The sequence below is a fragment of the Stegostoma tigrinum genome, unplaced genomic scaffold (genome assembly GCF_030684315.1).
Source record: "Stegostoma tigrinum isolate sSteTig4 unplaced genomic scaffold, sSteTig4.hap1 scaffold_66, whole genome shotgun sequence".
Lineage (NCBI taxonomy): Eukaryota > Metazoa > Chordata > Chondrichthyes > Orectolobiformes > Stegostomatidae > Stegostoma > Stegostoma tigrinum.
Genome location: NW_026728600.1, coordinates 2,309,917 through 2,330,733, shown reverse-complemented (window position 1 = coordinate 2,330,733; position 20,817 = coordinate 2,309,917). Strand labels below are relative to the sequence as shown.

The window sequence follows — 20,817 nt, the reverse complement described above, 5'->3', positions numbered from 1 at the left end:
ACAGACTTGAGAAGCTGGATGGCATCTTCCAGTAGTAGAGTCATAGAGGCGTGCAGTGTGCTGACAGGCCCTTCTGTCCAACTTGTCCAGGACGATGAGATATCCCAAATGAATCTAGCCCCATTTGTCAGCAATTGGCCTGTCTCGCTCTAAACCCTTCCTGGTCATATACCCTTCCAGATGCCTTTTAAACCTGAAAACGAAACAATCCTCCACCACTTCCTCTGAAGCTCAATCCATACAGAAGCGGTCCTCTGTGTGAAAAGTAAAAATGCCCCTTTGGTCCTTTTTAAAATCTTTTCCCTCTCAACTTAAACCTGTATCATCTAGATTTGGACTCCCCTACCTTGGGGAAAAGCCTTTGACTGCTCACCATATCCATGCCGCTCATGACTGTATAAAGTTTTAAGCTCATCCTTCAGCCTCCGATGCTCCCGGCCAACTAGCCCCAACTTATTCAGCCTCTCCCGATAGCTCATACCCTCCAACCTGTGTAACCGGCTCTAGAGGTTGCTTGGCCATCTCCTTTTCTGCTGTAACAGAGTCCAGAGCCCACATGGCCTCCCTCTGTTCCATTGTAAAAGGCTGAAAACCTAAAAGGCCCCCTGTGGCAGACTTGAGAGATCAAAGAGCCTCGTCCTGTTTCAGTTTAAGAGACCCAAGAGGCTGAATAGCCACCTCCTTTTCTGTGTAACAGGCTAGAGAGGTTCAATAAAAACTGAAAAAAAAAACTATGGATGCTATAAATCAGGAACAGAAACTGAAGTTGTTGGAAAGACTCAGCAGGTCTGGCAGCATTCATGAACAAAAATCAGAGTCAATGTTCCAGGTCCGGTGACCCTTCGTCAGAAATGAGAGAGACTGAATGTTCATCTTCTCATATAGAGTCAGACAGCTGTGCAGCACGGAGGCAGCCCCTTCCTGCCAATCTGTCCATGCCAACCAGGTATCCTCATTAACCTAGTCCTCTTTTCCAACATTTGGCCGAAATGCCCCAACCCCTTCCTTTTCATGTACAAATCCAGATGCCAGCCTCCATCACTTCATTTAGCAGCTCATTCGGTACATGCACCGCTCTCTGCCTGAGCAGGTTGCACCTTCGGACCCTTTTCAGTCTTTACCCCTCACCTTAAACGTATGCACTCTAGCTTTGCTTTCCCCTACCCTCAGAAAAGACCTTGACTATTCGTCATATCCAATGCTCTCATTATTTTATTACTTCTATAAAGTCATCCATTATCCTCCAAAGCTCTGGGGATAATGGCCCCACCCAATTCAAACTCTCCCTTTCGCTCGAATTCTCTAATACCAGCAATACCCTATAAATCATGTTTCCATACTTGCAAGTTTAACAACATTGTTTCTATAGAATGGAGATCAAAATTAAATGCCGCATTTCAAATGTGGACTAACTGATGTTCTGTACAGTCCCATGACATCCAAACGCCTCTCTTCAACGCACTAACCAAAAAAGGTAAGTGTACTAAATGCTTTCTTCACTAACCTGTCTACCTGTGACTCCAGCTTCAGGGAATTGTGAACCTTCACCCCAGGGTGACATGGTGTTTCAGTAGTTAGCCTTGCTACTACCCGGAAATGGGGGTCCAGGTTTAGTTCCACCCTCAAATGAATGTCTATGTGGAGTTTGCACGCTTTTCTTGTGCGTGCATGGCTTTTCTGTGGGTTCGTTTGTCTACTCCCACTGTCCAAAGATGTGCAAGTTAGGGTGGATTGGCCATGTTAATTGGCCATTTTTTTCCAATGATGTGTATTACTGGATTTACAGTAAAAATGCAGGTTTACAGCGATATGGTGCAGTTGATCCTGGTGGGATGTCCTTTGGAGTATTAGTGTGGACTCAAAGGGCAGAATGGCCTTTTTGAACACTGTAGGGATTCCATTATTTCCTTGAAGATCCCTACCAATAAGTCTATAAATATTGCCCTGATTTGGCTTTCAAAATGCAATACCTCACATTTATCTAAAATAAACTTTATCTTCCACTTAACAGCCAATTTAATCAAGTTCCCATTGTTCTCTGAGATATTATTCTTCACTGTTGACACCCCAACAATTTTGGAGTTATCTGTGAACTTACTCACTTTTCCTCCAATGTTCATATCTAACTCATTGATATATATGGCAAAAACTACCGGACACAGCACTGATCCTTGCAATACACCATTGGTCATAGGCCTCCAATCAGACAAAAAAAGTCAACACTTAACATTATGCTCTGCATCCCACCTTCAAGCCAATTTTATATCCTAGTGGCTGGTTGCCCCTAGATTCCATGCGATCTAACCTTGCAAACTGGCCTACCACGTGGAACCTTGCTGAATGCCTTGCTGAAGTCTGTACAGACAATTGATGTCATCATCAATATTTTTGTCACTTCTCAAAATATTCAATCAAGTTAGTGAGACATGATTTCTAACACACAAGTCATGTTGAAAATCTCTAATCTGTCCTTACCTTTCTTCATATATATGTCCTGTTCCTTGGAGTCCCCTCCAACAATTTAGGCACCACTGATGTCGGGTTCACTAATGCACAATTCCCTGGGTTTTTTCTTACCATCTTTCCTAAATAATAGCACCACATACCAACCCCTTCTTTTCCAACACATTATCCATGGTTATTGTTGATACAAATATCTCAGCAAGGGGCCCAACAATCACTTCCCCAGATTCCCACAATGTTCTGGGGTACAACTGCTCATTTGTGAGGAATTTACCCAACTTTATGCATTTCAAGACGTCCAGCACCTCCTCCTCTGTAGTATTGGCACATTTCAAGAAATCATAACGTATTTCTCCAAATTCTCTAGTTTACATATCCTACTCCACACGATATAGGATGCAAAACACTTGTTTAGTATCTTACCCTTTTCATGTGGTTCCATGGATAGACAGCCTTGTTGATCTTTAACGGGCCCTATTGTCTCAATTGTTAGTGTTTTGTCACTAATAAATTTGTAGAATTTCCTTGAATTCTTGTTAATCCTGGTTCCAAAGCTATCTCAAGTACCTGGTAAATCTCATTGTTCTGGAAATGTTAATGACCTCTCCTTCTACTTCTTCCCACTTCTACTAGTTTCCAGTCTTTGTGACGACAGTATTTCATCTTTCGAGTCATATCCTGGTTGCTGAACAGTTCATGTGCAGTCCGTCCCAAAGGTTCAGCTCCGTCCTGTCCCAAAACCAATACCAGTGCCCCTCGAAAAGGAACCCATCCTTCCTGCACCATTCCTTTCGTGGCAACATTACTTCCTCAGTTGTCTTTTCTTTTCTGTACCAATTTACATGTGGCTCGGGTAATAACCTGGTGGTTATAACAGTTGAGGCCCTGCTCTTTAATTTTGCTCCTAATTCCTAATATTCCCTATGCAGGATCTCTAATTGTATAACGAGACAAAGGATTGAATAATTGAAAGTATCTGTGACATGGATCTCGGGACACCATCAGATCAGTCCTGAGCTTATTAAATGGTGGAGCAGGTTTAAAAGGCTGGCTGGACTCGGGATGGACGTTATTCGGATGAGATTTGAGAAAGAAAAAACAGCTCTGCTTATTCCCCTTATGTGTTACATATCAGGCGACTGACATTATTCTGAAACTGCAAAATGTCCAGAGCGTTATCTGGAAACTGCAGTAAACGACATCATTCAGAAAATTCTACAAGTGGCATTCTCTGGAACATTCCATAACTGACTCTCTCCAGAAGATTCTATGCCCCTATGGGGTTATTGCAAAGGCGAGAGAGAGAGAGAGAGAGAGAGAGTGTCGAGTTGAGTTTGATGAGAGATTAACTCTGTGAGGGTGAGTGGATTTCATCAGACCAGGTGGACTGAAGGCCCATTGTGATATGGATCTTTATGACTCTATTGCATTTTGTACGTGGCATTTTCTGGAACATTCTATAACCAACATTCTCTAGAACATTCTATACCCGACCTTCTGCAGAACATTTTATAACTGTCAGTCTCTGGAATATAGTATTACCAGCGTTCCCAGGCCTATTCTATAACCGCCATTCCCTAGAAAATTCTAAAACTGACATTCCCCAAAACATTCTGTGACTGGCATTAGCTGTGAACACCCGGAGGTCAATTAATTGAACAAAATATAATTTCCTGAAAGAAGAGATCTCATTCCAGGCAGAGGAAGGAAACATTGTTTCGAAGTCCCCCGGTGTAGTTAAAGAGGTGAATAAGTTTTCCCTGAGTTACATTTCTTCATTACTGAGGGTCGACCACTGTTTAGACCAAAAGACAAAAATTTCCAATCTCAATTTTAATTCAATTTTCCTTCGGGACAGCAATGTTTTCACCCTCCATATTAGAAACTGCAAAGAAGTGACTTCTGCATGCTATTGAGCGATCAATTATGTGGGAACGCTCGAGAAACCATCTGTTATTATGGATGAGTGTCCGTGTGTTTGGAGGGGGAGTGTTTTTTGTGCTTTACGCCACATTTTTGTAAATAATTTAGAACCTACCATTTGCATTTCAGCCTTAATATCTTTAATAAATCTCTGAAGACAGCGACACATTTAAAAATCGCACTGGATCCTCATCCAAACTGGTGGCTTTGCCTCCAGGCTCATGTATAATTTATTTGTTTTCTTTCTCCATAGTTAACGTAGTGACAATCTACGTCCTGCTTTATAAAGATTGTGGATTATCTCCATGTGTCAGACGTTACCTGGGGGCCATGGCAGCAGCGGATTTACTGCTCATTATCCTTGATCTGATATTGAGACACATTCCCATTGTTTATCGGGAACAGTTTTATTTCCTGTTCTTCATCCCTGTGTGCAATATCCACGCCGTCCTGCTTTATGCAGCCACTGACTGTTCTGTCTGGTTCACTGTCACTTTCACCTTTGATCGATTTGTGGCCATTTGTTGCCAGAAGCTGAAAAGTAAATATTGCAGTGAGAAAACGGCGGCTGTGGTTCTGGGAACAGTGACTGTGCTGAGCTGTTCAAAGAACATTTTCTGGTATTTTATGCTCTCAGCTCGCTATTGGCTGGTGAATGCCCCCTGGATTTGTGATGTAAGAGGTGGTGTTTATGACTCTCGTGCCTGGGTCACAATCGAGTTCCTCCACCACATTCTAACCCCGACTCTCCCATTTCTCCTGATTCTGCTGCTCAATGTTTTCACCGTCAGACACATTTTAGTGACCAGCAGAGCCCGCAGGAGACTCCGGGCTCACACCAATGGGGACGGTCAGTGTGACACAGAAATGAGAAATCGAAAAAAATCCATCATTTTACTGTTTGTGATCTCGGCCAATTTCGTCCTGTTGTGGTCAATGTTAATGGTGTATTCAGTGTGGAACCGGTTGTGGTGGTTTGGGTATAAGTCTGTGTACCTCGATTACTTTGTGCAGGAATTGGGCTTCATGCTGCAGCTCCTCAGTTGCTGCACAAACACCGCGATTTATGCCGTGACCCAGACAAAGTTCAGGCAGCAGCTGAAGAATGTGCTGAAATGTCCCTTTACCCAAATTCATCAATCAATCAAATTCACTCATTAATCAATCCATCCAGGATTTTCTCATTTCAGTTCAATGTTTCAGCAATGAAGCAGCCTGTCACTATGGTAACAGACTGAGGGTAGTGCTGGTTTATCCAACCTTATCCCACAGAGGTTTACTGTGGCACATTTCAGTGTTTCTGTCAAATTAGGCGCCAGTGCATGTGTTCAAACTTTGTATATTCTGCCTGAATGAAGAGGATGTTGGAGAGCCTTAGCGGGTGGCGTGGGTCTTCGATTATGATGGCAGATTTTCCCTGGCAACGAGATGTGTCATGGCGCTAATGAATGGAAGGTTGGCTTCTGTGATGGTCTGACCTGTGCACACAACCTTCAGTAGTTTCTTACGGTCCTGACCAGGCTAGTTGCTGTGCTGGGATAGAATGCTTTCTCGGGTGCAGATATACTAAATCTCTTAATCCATTTCCTCAGCTTCCTCAGGAAGAAGAGGTGTTGTTGCGCCTTTACCAGCTTTACCAGTTTTACCAGGATGCTGCCTGGATTAAAGGGAGGAGAGGCTAGAAATACACAGTTTCCTGGCTACCATCAGTTCTGAGGAAGAGTCACTGGATCTGAAACATTAATTCTGTTTTCTCTTCACAGATACTGCCATATCTGCTGAGCTTTTCCAGCACTTTTCTCTTTCTCTTGTCGATAAACTTGGGTAGTTTTCTCTGGGGCAGTAGAACTGAGGGGGGACTTGATAGAGGTCTGTAAGATTATGAGATGTATAGGTAGGGTTGAAAACCAGAATATTTTCTCGGAGTTGAAATAACTAAAACCAGGAGATGTGTTTTAAAGGTTGATGGGAGGGGGGAGGCATGTTCAAAGGAACTGTGAGGGGCATGTTTTTTACTCAGTGCGGTAGGAGTGTGGAATGTGCTGGCAGGTGTGGTCGTAGAGGCAGATAAGATAAGGGTGTTTAATAGAATTTTACATGCACACACTGTTGTGTACGAAATGGAGGGAAATGCTCCAGGGGCAGGCTTAAGGGATTAGTTTAATTTGATGTTGTGTTTGGTGCAACATCTTGGATTGAAGGGTCTGTTCTTATTCTGCACTTTTCTATGTTTATGTTCTATCTCTCTTGCTGTACTCATTTTATTTCCTCTGCCTGCCCCCTCTCTCTCTCTCTCTCTCTCTCTGTATTCCTCTCTCTCTCTCTCTCTCTTTCCCATTCTCTACCTGTCCCTCTCTCTGTATATCTGCCTCTGTCTCTCCATCTCCCACTGCCTCTCTCTGTTCCCCTCCCTGTCTCTGCTCCCTCTCTCTCCCTCTGTCCTCCTCTCCCTCCAGACCGGCTCACTCCACCTCCATCCCCCTCTCTTGCTTTTCCTCAGGCCCTCTCTCTCACCCCCTCCGCCCCTGCCTGCACGTTTCGCCCTATCTAGCCCTCTCTCTCTTTGCCCTCTCCCCTCTCTATCCCCTGTCACATCTCTCTTTCTCTCCTCTTCTCCACACCCCTCTCTCTCCCACAGCCCCGTCCCTTTCCCACTCCTCTGCCCGTTTCTCTCTGTGTCTCTCTCCCTCTGGTCCCCTCACTCATATTCTCCCTCTGTCACATCCTTCTCTCTTCCTCTGTCGCCCCTCTCTCTCACACACACCTCACACATCTGTAACACTGTTGCTTTCACTCTTTGTTCCCCCCTCACTCTCGATCCCTATCTTCCTTTCCTACTCTGTCTCTCAGCACCGTCCCGCCTTTCATCACTCTGTGCCATCCACTCTGTCTGTCCCTGTCTCCAATACATCCTTCACCGTCCAACTCTCTATGTCTCTCTCTATTCCTCACTCTCTCTGTCGTTCTCTTTCTAACTGTCCTCCTTCTGCCTCCCGTCTCTCTCTACCCCCCTCCCTGTCCCTCTTGGTCCTTCTCTCCTCATCTGTTCCTGGCTCTCTCTGTCTGCCCTTCTCCCTGTTTCCCTCTTCCCTATCCATGCTCTTTCTCCACTTCTATTCTCATCTGCTTCTATATCTGTCTCTGTTTGCACCATCCCCTCCCAATACTCCTTTCCCCTGTCTCTCTTTCCATCTTTCCCTCTCTTCCCCACTCTGTTGATCTCTATCTCACCCATATTCCGCCCATCCTCTCTCTCCCTCGTAAGTCGTTCCCTCTCTATTTTCATATGCTCTCCTACTTCTCTGCCCCTCTGTGCTCCCTCTCTGCCTCACACCCTTTCCCTTTGTAACTGCGTCTTTCTCTCTCTGTGTGTACCCTTCTCACATTGGTCCCTCTCTCTCATTCTGTCTCAATTAGCTCCTGTCCCTCTCTCTGCACCACACTCTCTATCTGTTTGTCTCTTTAGCCATATATTTTTGGCCCTCTCGCCATCTCTCTCTCCATGTTCCACTGCCTCTCTGTCCATCTCACTTTCTGACTTGGCGTAGGGGTGACCTGTAGTGGCTATGTAAGGTGACTTGTACTGGACCACTCCAAGCTGCCCATACCTTTTTACAAGTTGGCAGACAGAAGCTAAGCAAAAATTAAGCAGCCTGCTCACACAGTGAAGTATAATTGTATCCTTGAGCAGAACTGCGAGAAGGTAAGTAAAAGGACGCTGTATGTTTCTATCCCAGACAGTTCTGATAAAAGGATGCCTCAGGACAGGTAAATGGCCAATTCCAGCTTTATTACTGAAAGAATGGTTGTCCCAGTAAATGCGTAACATCATGTTCTAGTTTAGGTTCTTAAGCAGCTAAAGTTTTTTCCTCATAAATAGTCGCCTCTTCGAAGCTGCCAGCAATATTAAATAGTTTCGATCTAAAACTGCTGTAATCACATAAGTTGGTTTCTAGACACAATCAGAATATAATACATTCCTTACGAACATTTAAGTTTAGATGTGTAGGTTAACTAGCCTGAGGAAATGCCTTCTCTTATGCCCTCACAACCCATAAATTATGAAATGCTGACTGTAGAAGTAGTGGTACAACACTACACTTTTAATTAACTTTACACAGAAGTTAACCTGAGAGCAATTAGTTAAACTAACTGAATTTTTTTTGTTTTTACATTATGCATTGGGAGAATGGGAAAATTAAAGGAGTAACTAAATGTGATAAATGACTGTACCAACATACAGCAGATAATGGATTTCAAACTGTCCTTATAGATAAACACGTCTGAGAAAGACCCAAGGAAGTATAATCATCAAACTTTTTGAATGCAAATGAATGGGATGCACAGAAAGATTCTGAGGCTGAGAGATGATAATGTCGAGCAAACAGCGTAAGATCATGGAACCTGGGGCTGTCTATAGAAGTGTCCACTAGGTGTCCCACAGGATCTGTGTGTTTAGATTAATTGGGGAGGACAGTGAATATGTTGCAATTGATTTCTGTAACACAAGATATATATAAAAATGCTGTATTTCTTTGTAAAACCAGAGGGTGTGTCATTGATCCATCCTCCAAAGCCAGTTTCCACGAATATCCATAGGCTTGCTTCCTCTGTCGACTGGTCTCTGCTGGAATAAACATCTTCCACTTGCTTGAATCTTGCCTGCCTCCTGAGTTCTTGTCCCTGCTCTGGAAAATGTTCCTACAAATTGCTGCTGTGAGCAGCGTTACACTGGGCCATGATCTGGGTAAGAATCTTTAATTCCCACTCTTTCTAAAATGCTTGGCAATTGGTGGGTTTCTTCTGTCAACCAGAAAACCCTTCCACTATTTTGCGAGAACACACAAAATAGTGGAAGTGGATCCTGGCGCGAGAACATCTGACCTAATGTGAAAATGCAACATAACACGAAAATATTTGAAATAACATGAGAATGCAAAGGACAGCACAAGAGTGTGTGAAATAATATCAGAACCTGAAATAAGGAACTGGGGGTTGCGAGGCCCTGCCTGCAAATTAGGAAAAAAGGGAGGGCTGAGAGTCCTGGCACAATCACGAGTCAAATAAGGAAAGAGGAGGGTTGTGAGTCCTTGTGTTGCCACACGTTAACTAAGCGAGAAAAAAGTGAATAAGAAAAGAAATGAGAAAAAAATACTCCCGAAACCTCAAGAGAAGTGCAAGGTAGAAAAAGAGCAACTGTTTGGGAAATAGTGAAACAGTAAAATTGAAGCAGGCACAGTTGTGAGAGAGTCTGATCAAGTGGCAGGGATGGATTGTGGGAAAAGATTTTGGTGTCCAGATCAGTCCATTCTGCAGAGCCTGTTTAAAAAAGTGTAGAAACATGCTGAAATAGCTACAGTGTTCACGACTAAGAAAGAGTGAGTGAGGCTTCTGTCTGTACTAGGTTAGTCAATCTAGTAGAGGTATTACAAAAACAAAGTTGCTGGAAAAGCTCAGCAGGTCTGGCAGCATCTGTGAAGGAGAAAGCAGTTAACGTTTCTGGCCTGGTCACCGTCCCTCAGAACTGACGGAGGCTGGGAAAATGTAAGTTTATACTCAGAAGAAAGGGGAGGGGAAGGAATAGGGAATAAATGATAGGATAGAGCCTAAAGAGAGAGAAAACAGAAGTTGGACAGACAAAGCAGTGAACATGATTAGGCTGCAAGCGTGATTAGTTGTTAATAGGGACTATTAGTGACCAAGAACAGGCAGAGTGCAAAGACAGGCTATGTCGTAACAAGTCCTTGTGTGTGGGGTTTGGGGCTGGAACACGGGAGAGTTCAGGTCCTAAAACATTTGAACTCGATATTGAGTCTGGAGGCCTGCAGGGTCCCCAAGTATAAAAATGAGGTGATTTTCTTCCAGCTTGTGTGGGGCTTCACTCGAAGATTGCAGTAAGCCAGAGACAGACATGTTGGCCAGGGAACAGGATGGTGTGTTAAAGTGGGAAGCAACAGGTACTTCAGGGTTTCTTTTGCAAGCTGAATGTAGATGATCTGTGAAGCAGTCACCCAGTCTGCACTTCACTTCCCCAGTGTTGAGGAGACCACATTGTGAGCAGAGAATGCAGTGGACGAGATTCTGGGAAATGCAGGTGAAATGTTGCTTCATTGGAAGGTATATTTGGGCCCTTGGATGCTGGGGAGGTAGGAGGTAAATGGGCAGGAGTTAGACCTTTATAGGTAGCAGGGGAAGGTGCAGTTAGGCTGTGGAGGTTGATGGTGTGAAGGCAGTGTGGAACAGGAAGTCCCAGAGGGAACTGTGCTTGAAGAAGGCAGCCAAGGGAGAGAGAGGTATACACCACCTGGTGGTGGCATCTTGTTGGAGGTGGCAGATATGGCACTTGATAATCTTCTGGATGTGGATGCTGGTGGGACAGTAGGTAAGAACAAGGGGAACTCTATCGCTTTTGCTGGAGGGAAGAGAAAGGTTGTGAGTGGAAGTGCAGGAGATGGGGTGGATCCAATTGAGGGCCCTGTTGATAACGTTGCTGGGGCATCCTCAGTTGAGAAAAATGTGGAAATGTTGGAGGCAACCTTGTTGATTTTGGTTTCATCTAAACATATGTGAAGGAGTCGGAGGAACAGAGAGAATGGGATGGAGTCTTTACAGGAGGTGGGATGTGAGGATGTATAGTCCAGGTTGCTGTGGTAGTCAGTGGGATTGTAATGGATATTAGTGGCCTGTCTACCGCAGAAATGGAATCAGAAATGTTGAGGAAGGGAAGGAAGGAGTCAGAGACAGACCAGGTGAAAGTGAGGGCAGGGTGGAAATTGAAGGGGAAATTAATCAATTTTTCCAATTCCAAATGAGAGAGAGGGAAGCAGCACTGATGATCTCATCGATGTATCAGAGAAAGAGTTGTGGGTGGGGTTGGAATAGGACTGGAACAAGGAATGTTCCACGTACCCCATGAAGAGACACACATAACACGGGCCCATCCGGGCACACATGGTAACCCCTCTGACCGTAAGAAAATGAGTGGTGTTCAAAGAGAACTTGTTGAGGGTGAGGACAAGCTCAGACAAACAGAGGAGGGTGGTGGTGGGTGGGGATGGCTCAGGTCTTTGCTCCAGGAAGAAGCATGGAGCCCTAAAACCCTCGTGGTAGGGAATGCATGTGTAGAAGGATTGTACATCCATAGTAAAGAGGAGGTGGTTGGAGCCGGTAAACTGGAAGTTTTGAAATTGGCACAAGGCGTCAGATGAATCATGGATGTATGTAGGTTAGAGATTGGACAGGAGAAAGAAGACTGAGTTGAGGTAGGAAGAGATGAGTTCTGCGGGCCATGGGTAGTTTGTAACAATGGGTCTACCTGGGCAGAACTGTTTGTGGATTTTTGGGAGGAGGTAGAAACGAGCTGTGCAGGGTTGGGGGAGACTATTAGCTTGGAAGCGGAGCGGGTTAATGGGGGAGGCGGGGTTGGGGGTGGGGGATATCAATGGATGAAGTGAGATCACTAACAGTAGTGGATACAATGGTGTGATGTACCATGGAGGCACATGGTCCAGAGGAAGGTAGGAGGAGGTATCGGAGAGTTAGCGCTCAGCCTCTGCATGGTAGAGGTCACTACACCAGACTGTAACAACATCTCCCTTGTCAGTCGGCTCAAAGACAAAGCCAGGGTTGGATCTGAGTGCACGGAGTGCAGTCAGTTCAGCGGGAGATAGGTTGGATTTGGTGAGAGAGGCAGCGGAATTGAGAACAAAACTGGAGCTGTGTGCAACAAAAGTCAGGTAGAAACGTTTGACTGTTCTCAGACGGCACCACAGATAATGCTAGACCTGCTGAGTGTCACCAGCTTTGTCTCTTTGTTTATTTTTGTTTCAGAATTCCAGCATTCGCAGTTATTTGGTTTTGTTTGCAACTTTTCTTTTGTGGCTTTAAACAGGTAAAACCCTTTGGGGGCAGAGAAAATGCACAAAACGTTCACGGGCTGAATTGGATCGAGTTCAAACTGAACGAGAATAGTTTACTGAGACTTGAATACAACATTTTAGGACGAGGTAAAAGGCATTAGTGAGGATCCAGAAAATGAAAATATGCCCAAGTATTAGTACGGAAAGGACACGCATCAGTTAAGTGGGCAGATTGGAGATGCAAGACAAACACACATGTGGTTGCCAGGAGATCAGGGCTGGGAACAAAATATCTAATAAATATCTATGAAAGATAGGCACATGGAAAGGCTGAAATACTGATGGAACGTGTGTACAAGCCTCCAAGTAGTCATGTAATTGGCAGCTGATTTCAATACAAGGAATTTATGGAACGTCAATGAGATTGTTTTGGAGCAGCTAATGGTTGCATTCAGAAAGGAACAGACAGTTCTGGATTTAGTGATGTATAACGAGGGAGATTTGATGAGAGGTGAAGGCAGTGACCATAAATATGGCCTTCTTCCTCAACCGAGGATTCCACAGCTCCGTTGTCAATGGGGCCCTCAACCCGGTCCGACCCATCTCCCGCACTTCCAGCCTCACCCCATCTCTTCCCTCCCACAACCGTGATAGGGTTCACCTTATCCTTACCTACCATCCTATCAGCATTCACATCTAGAAGATCATCAGACGCTCTTTCCTCCACCTCCAGCAAGATTCCACCACCAGACACATATGCCCCTTCCCTCTCTGGTCCGCTTTCCACAGGGACCATTCCCTCCGGGACACCCTGTTCCACACTTCCTTCACCCCCAACACCTCCCCACAGCCCTATGGCACCTTCCCCCGTAACTGACGAAGGTGCAACACCTGTCCATTTACCACCTCCCTCCCCAATATCCAAGGGCCCAAACATACCTTAGAGGTATAACAAGGAGGTTGTAGAGGATTGTAGAGAATTCAGAAATCATGGAGTCACATGCACTGACATAAGTACAATGAACCGTTTACAAGTAGCCACTTATGGCACCATCTAGGGCACGAAGGTATCTGGGTTCAACACAACCCAGGGCCTAACCAGTAAATGTTTAAGACCTGTCCTTGAGGGGCATACGGAAAGTGAATGGCAGTTGTTGTTTCCTCAGGATGGGAGATAACAAGACAAAGGGGCATATTTTTAAGGTGAGAGGAGTCACTTTCCAGCAAAGTGGGCTACCTTTTTGCACACCATGGTTGGTATGTGAAATGAACTTCCAAAACAAGTCGCGGATACAGGCACAGTGACAACGTTTGAAAGCCATTTGGATAAGTACATAAATAAGAAATGTTCGGAAAGATATGGGCCATGTGCAGCCAGATAGGACTACTTTAGTTTCAGAACATGGTCGGTATGGATTAGTTGGGCCGAGGGTCTGCTTTCAAGTTGTCAGACTCTATGGCTGTGACGGAAACTTACAGAATAATGAGAGACCTGGATAGATGGACATGGAGAAGATGTTTCAACTAATAGGAGAGTCGAGAACCTGAGGGCACCGCCTCAATGTGAAGGGATGACCCTTTAGAACTGAGATGAGGAGGAATTTCTTCAGTCAGAGGGCGATGATTTTGTGAAACTCATTGCCATAGAGGAATGTGGAGGCCAAGCCTTTGAATGTATTTATGACACAGGTGATTTGGTTCTTGATTGGTAATGGGATCAATGGTTCCAGAAGTTAGGAGAAAGAGGTTGAGAAACATATCAGTCACAATCAAATGGTTGAACAGTCTTCTGGGCCAAATAGCCTAACTCTGCTCCCATACCTTGTGTTCTGAGGATTATTGTGGATGACTTCAATCTGCACAAAAATTGAGCAAATCAAATCAGTAACAAGACTATATATGATAAATTCCTGATGGTTTTCTACATCTATATATTGAGTACACAAAGGGAGGACAGACTATCCTCAATGGTGCATTGTGCATTGGTCAGGGTGTGTTAGCTTAGTTGGGTGGATGGCTGGTTTGTGATATAGTGTGATGCCAGCAACACATGATCAATTCCTCTACCAGCTAAGGTGACCATGAGGGTCCCACCATCTTAACCCTCCCCATTGCCTGAGGCGTGGTAACCAGAGTTTAAAACACCATGAGTGATAATGGGAACTGCAGATGCTGGAGAATCCAAGCTAATAAAATGTGAGGCTGGATGAACACAGCAGGCCAAGCAGCATCTCAGGAGCACAAAAGCTGACGTTTTGGGCCTAGACCCTTCATCAGAGAGGGGGATGGGGTAAGGGTTCTGCAATAAATAGGGAGAGAGGGGGAGGCGGACCGAAGATGGAGAGAAAAAAAGACAGGTGGAGAGGAGAGTATAGGTGGGGGTAGGGAGGGGTAGATCATCTACAAAATACCTTGCAAGAACTGTGACAAACACTACATTGGACAAACAGGCAGAAAGCTAGCCACCAGGATACATGAACATCAACTAGCCACAAAACGACATGACCCACTATCACTCGTATCCTTACATACAGATAAGGAAGGACACCACTTTGACTGGGGCAACACATCCATCCTAGGACAAGCCAAACAGAGACATGCACGAGAATTCCTAGAAGCATGGCATTCCAACCGGAACTCCATCAACAAACACATTGATTTGGAGCCAATCTACCATCCCCTGAGTAAAAGAACAGGAAATGACATCACCAACCCAAGGAAACCTAACCAGATAAACAGAAAGCGGGACATAACACCAGCGCTTCGTCGGAGGCTCACTGATGATGTTACCTAGAATGGTGACAAAACGTCTGAAAACTACTTCCAGCTCAGTGAGCAAACTCACATCCAGAACCTATTATACCTTCCCAATCTTATACTAATCCCCTCCCTCTTCCCAGTTACCTGACCTAGGGACTCTTGCCCTGGCCACTGCGGGACTCTAACCTCCCGGATTTTATTTTCCCATTTACCTGTTCTAGGGACTCGAACCTCCCGGATTTCTTTACTTACCTGGAGTCTTGAACCTCCAGGCATTAAGATTTAGCAGTGTTCAAGACCGTGAGTCGTCTTGGGGTTCCGTCAGTACAGAGCCACACAGGGATGAGGGGTCGCACGGGTGGCAGGCTACTGAGAGAGACCAAGGTGAATCTTACCTTGCGGGCCTGTCTGTCTCACTCCACTGACACTCGATCGATCCCTTATTCAGCCCTCCACATGAGACTGCTGTACATGTTGCAATCCTGGTCACGGCACCAAATGTTATGTTCATTTTCGGAGACACTCACGGACTTGATGCAACGACGAGACACAGACCTGTTTAGAGAAACACAAAACTTTTATTACCAAGCAAGTACAAGCTGTGGAAAATCACTGTACTTAACCCAGCACAGAGTACAGAGTCTCGCAAGCCATTCACCCTGGGCAGCGGTCAGTCCCGCTTTTTATACTTTGTCAAGTGTGTAATGCATAAAGCAATTTTACATCTCACAATGGCATGATACATGAAACAATCACTACAAAGACATCATACAAAACAATTACTACTTCGAACACATAAAGAGAGCAGGATATAGCATCGATCATTCACGAAGTGACTGCTAATGACAGGAGGCGATTTCAAGTTGCCGAAGTAGCAGAATGTAATTTCAAGTGGCCGAAGTGTATGGCTTGAAAAAAAGTCAGTGCCTTGGCCCCTTTGTCAGAGACAGAAGTTTCATACTTCAGAAGCCTCACACCTTTACAAATGCTCCTCACTTAATCTTATGAGACAGTTTCCACATACCCCCGTGCAGGAATATAATGATTTGCACAGTTTAACTTGAATTGTATTCAGGCAGGAAGCTTAAGGCAGTGTCTACATCCCGATTTGCAGGCAGATAAATGACATGAATTTATAGAAATCAACGGGATGTTATCCCAAAAACATCTCAACTCCATCCTCCATCTTCTACCTTTGAGCCAACTCGGTATCCATATAGCCAGTTCTCCCTTTATTTGTGTGTGATCTAACCTTTCTAGCCAGTCTACCATGAGGAACCTTGTCAAATGTCTTAACTGTAGTCCATATTGATCATGCCCAACATTCTGCCCTCATCAGGCCTCTTTGGTAAAAAAAACTCAAACAATGATTTCTCAGGCATAAAGTCATGTTGACTCTCCCCAATCCATTGCCTTTCTCAATGCATGTGAATCCTGCCCCTGAGAATCCCCTCCAACAACTTGCCCACCACTGATGTCAGGCTCACTGGTCAAGAGCCCCCCTTTTCCTTACCAGGTTTCTCAAAAAGCGGAACCAGGTAGCCAATCTTCAGCTGCCCAGCACCTTTCCTGTGCCTATCGATGATACAGATATCTCAGCAAGGGGCAAAGCAGTCACTTCCTTAGTTTCCCACAGAGTTCTAGCATACTCTCGATAGGTCTTGGGGATTTACCCAACTTTATACATTTGGAGATATGCTGCATTTCTTCCTCCGTAACAGTGGCATCTTACAAGATTTTAATTTATTTCCATGTGTTCTCTATCTTCTATATCCTTCTCCCCAGTAAACACTGATCTGAGATACTTGTGTAACATCTCACCTGCCTCCTGCAGTTCCACACATAGGTGGCATGGCTTATGCTTATGGGGCCCTGTTCTCTCCCCAGTTACTCTTTCTTTTCCCCCTTAACGTATTTGTGGAAACTCTTTGGATTCTCCACACCCTGTTTGACAAAGCAAACTCATGTCCCCTTTTTGCCCTCCTGCATTCCCTCTTAAGTGCACTCCTGCTGCCATTACACTCTTCTAGAAAATCACTCTATTATGCTGCCTATACCTCACATATGCTTTCGTCTTCTTGATCAGAAGCTGAATTTCTCTTATCATCCAGCATTTCCTGTATCAACCTGCCTTGTCCTTCGCAATAACAGGAACATAGTGTGTCTGAGCTCTCATTTTTGAACACTTCACATTTTCCATGTCTCCATTTACCTTGGTATAACTGTACCCTCCACCTGCTCCCACCACCACCCCCCATCAATTTTTGAAAGTTCTTGCCTAAGTCTGCCAAAATTGGCCTTCCTCCAATTCAGAACTTTAACTATTAGATCCGGTCTATCCCTGTCCATAACTACTTTATAACTCATTGAAGTATAGTCACTGGCCCCAAAATGTTCTTCTACTGATGCTTCAGGCACCTGCCCTGCTTTATTTCCTAAGAGCAGGTCAAGTTTTTCGTCTTTTCCAGAAGGTACATCCACACACTGAATTAGAACATTTTCTTGTACCTGCTCAACCAATTCCTCTGCATCTAAGACCTGAACACTATGGTAGTCCTAGTCCATGTTTGGAAATTTAAAACCCCCTTCCATAACCACCTATTATTCTTACAGATAGCTGAGATGTTTTTTAATATTTGTTTATCGATTTCCACTTGCAGTAATGTGATCAAACCTTTCTTATTTCTCAATTCCAGCCAAATAACATCCCTGGGCTTCTTTGGATAAATATAGCTGCAATGTCACCCTTCTTCAAAAGTGCAACTCCCTATCCTCTCTTGTCCAAACATCTTCTTTTGATCTTTACTATAACATCTATTCCTGAACCATGAAGCTGCCAGTCCTGTCTATTCCCGAGCCATGTCTCTCTGCTATCCCAGTCTCGCATTCTGAGCCATGTTCCAAGGTCATCGGCCTTGCCTGCTGGGGATTTTTCATTGAAATAAATGCAGTTCTCTACTTGGTTCCTGTCTGCCCTGTCCGTTTGACTTACAATTTTTCCCAACCTAACCAGTCTCAGACTGATCTCTTTCTTCACGGTCTCCCTGGTTCACAAAACATCCCCTCCCCTACCCCTCCAGTTTAAATCTTCCCGAGCATCTCTAGCAAAACTCCCTGCCAGTATATTTGCTCCCTTCCAATTCATATCCAATCCGTCCTTCTTGTACAGGTGGTTCCTACCCCAGAAGATATTTCAGCGATCCAAAAATGTGGATTCTTCTCCTCTGCACAAGCTCCTCAACCATGCATTCATCTGCTCTAGCCTCATGTTCCTACCCCCACTAGCTTGTGGCCCTGTGAGTAATCCAAATATTTCTATCCTTGATGAGCTAATTTTTAAATTATTGCTTAACTTCCTATGTTGTCTCCTCATAATCTCATCTGTTCTCTTCCTATGTCATTATTTCCAATGTGTACAATGACCACCTGCTGATCTCTCTCGCCTTTGAGCATATTTCATACTCTCTCTGAGATTTCTTTGATTCTGGCTCCAGGGAGGCAATACATCATTCTGATGTCTCGCTGTCAGCTGCAGAAACACCTGTCTGTACCTCTGGCTAGAAAGTCCCCTCTCATAATCAATGGCCTGGAACTGGTGTCACCTTAGAGGCAGAATCTGGACCAGGAAACTGGTTGTCAGTGCTGCATTCTCCAGAGAATCCACCACTCCCCACATTTTTCAACACAGCGCACTTGTTTGAGATGGGGATAGCCACAGGAGACTCCTGCAATATCTGACTCCATCTCCCTTTCCTGGAGGTCAACGAATACCTGACTGCATTCCAGTTTATCTCTCTCCCTGCAACTGACATCCATCCTTTCCTCTTGCTAGTGTAAATTTCTACTTGCCTCTAACTGCCACTCCAACCAATCCATGCAATCCTTTCGGATTTGCAGCCTAACACACTTACGTTGGGCATAGTCATCTATAACACGGAAACTCTCCCTAAACTCCCACATTCAACATAAAGAGCACATCACTCTACTAAAGGCCATCTTTGCATCTCAACAATCGACAGACCCAGAAAAGAACAGACTTAATGCTCTAAAAACACTGCTCCAGGATAGCTTATAACTTTGTTAAATTTTAAAAAATTAAAACCAAGAGGCAGATCTTAATAACAACATATTATAAGATAAAACTCTACTCACTACTGTAGATTTACAAAAAGAAACTAAAAGTTACATTTTCAAAGGCCATTTTGCTGCTCTTCTATTGTGAGTTCCCACCCATAGGTTTCTCCAAGGTTAGATGTGAATTTGGTTGTTTCCTTATTTTTCTCAGAACAAGCTCCGATATCCAACGATACACAAAACAGGACAGCAAAGGCAGTAGCTGTGCAGGCTACTGTTGGATCAGACAGCACTGTACGACGTTTCTCCATTTTAATCACTTGCCATGTGTCATTCTTCAGCTTTAGACAGTTACCAGGATAGGAAAGAACTTGGAAATTGGGGAATGGAACTTTCAGCAGCAATCAAATACGATGGCATGGATTTGTAAAGTTTAAAATGGAGGATATTCCTGAAATGTTGGAGTGGATAGGGAGGGTGTTGAGCTAGATCTGGTTGTTGTCAGTGGGTGTGTGAAAATTAACAGCACTTTTCGATTATTCCATCAGTGGAAGCATGTTGATGAGAAATATGACACACCATGGATATAACCTTGTGGATACCAGGTACAAGTACTGCAATGGAAGGTCAGTTGTCTGTGGGTATGGTAAGGTACAGGGTTATTTCTGAGGAAGGTGCTGATGATTACATTAGAAGGAGAGGGGGATAAAAATCAGAAGAGATTGAGAGCACCATTACAATATCAGTGAACGTTGTGAAGTTGGAACATTGGCAGTTTAGCTGGAAATATTTGTCGGCGTCTTCACACATTGTAAATTTGCACAGCAAGAACCAGAGAATGCTGGCTGGGCAAAAGGAAACCCTAGTTTTGTCCCTGGCACTGCCCAAAACACTCGGTCTTCTGATTAAAAGCCAAATGTGCTTAGCAAATGCATCACAAGCATAGGTGCATGCACAATTGGCAGGAACCCTGAAACTAAGTGGTCAGTTTCTGCTTCTCTGATGCTGCCTGGCCTGCTGTGTTCCTCCAGCTCCATAGAATCTCTGACTCCGGTGTCTGCACTTCTTGTTGTCTCTGAGTTAGTTTCTTTTGCCTTCTCTGTTCAATGTTCATGGCTACAAATTATCCAGGCAAAAATCCACCAATTTCTCCTGAAATATACTTAAAAGAATGAATGGCCACAATGTTGAACGTTGCTGGGACTTCACTAGTACATTACTCAGTGCAATATTTCTCCACATTCAATGTTTCCCATGTTCATGGAGAATGCAAGATGACCATGCTTTGAAACAACAAAGTTGATTATTTCCCAATAGAGAGGAAAAAGTAACAGAGAAATCAGAAAGGCCATGCAATAATACCGGAATGGTAAGGATTTTCTCGACAGATTTGCTTGGGATTTCCATCCATCAACCCTATTCAGCGATATTTGCAGATGAAATCCAATGCAAGAGGCGACTGTGAGCTGTAAACTTTGACACAATCGTGGCTGAGTGGTTAAGTAATGGGTTGGTAATGCAATGGGTTCGCTCACGTGTTGTTTGAATCCTACCAACTGGAATCTGCAGCTCAGCTGGTTTCACACAATAAGTGTCCCATTGTGTGAATGACACAAACACACTTGCAATTATTTCTTGTTCCATTTGAGGAAGTTTGAAAACTGCAGGATCCCCTCAACCAGGCAGTGAGCTTGTTTTGTCGTTATCTGCTCCATTTTCATTTTGATTCACTGAGTAT

The 20,817-nt window shown here is 44.3% G+C and overlaps 1 long non-coding RNA gene across 1 annotated transcript in view; it reads right to left on the bottom strand.

Annotated features, from left to right (window-relative positions):
• LOC132209095 (uncharacterized) overlaps positions 1–20,817 on the bottom strand; it is a 69,095-nt gene that overhangs the window by 495 nt on the left and 47,783 nt on the right. The window contains exon 2 of the long non-coding RNA XR_009445197.1: positions 15,401–15,560. This is a non-coding gene — a long non-coding RNA (uncharacterized LOC132209095). The remainder of the gene's footprint in view (positions 1–15,400; positions 15,561–20,817) is intronic.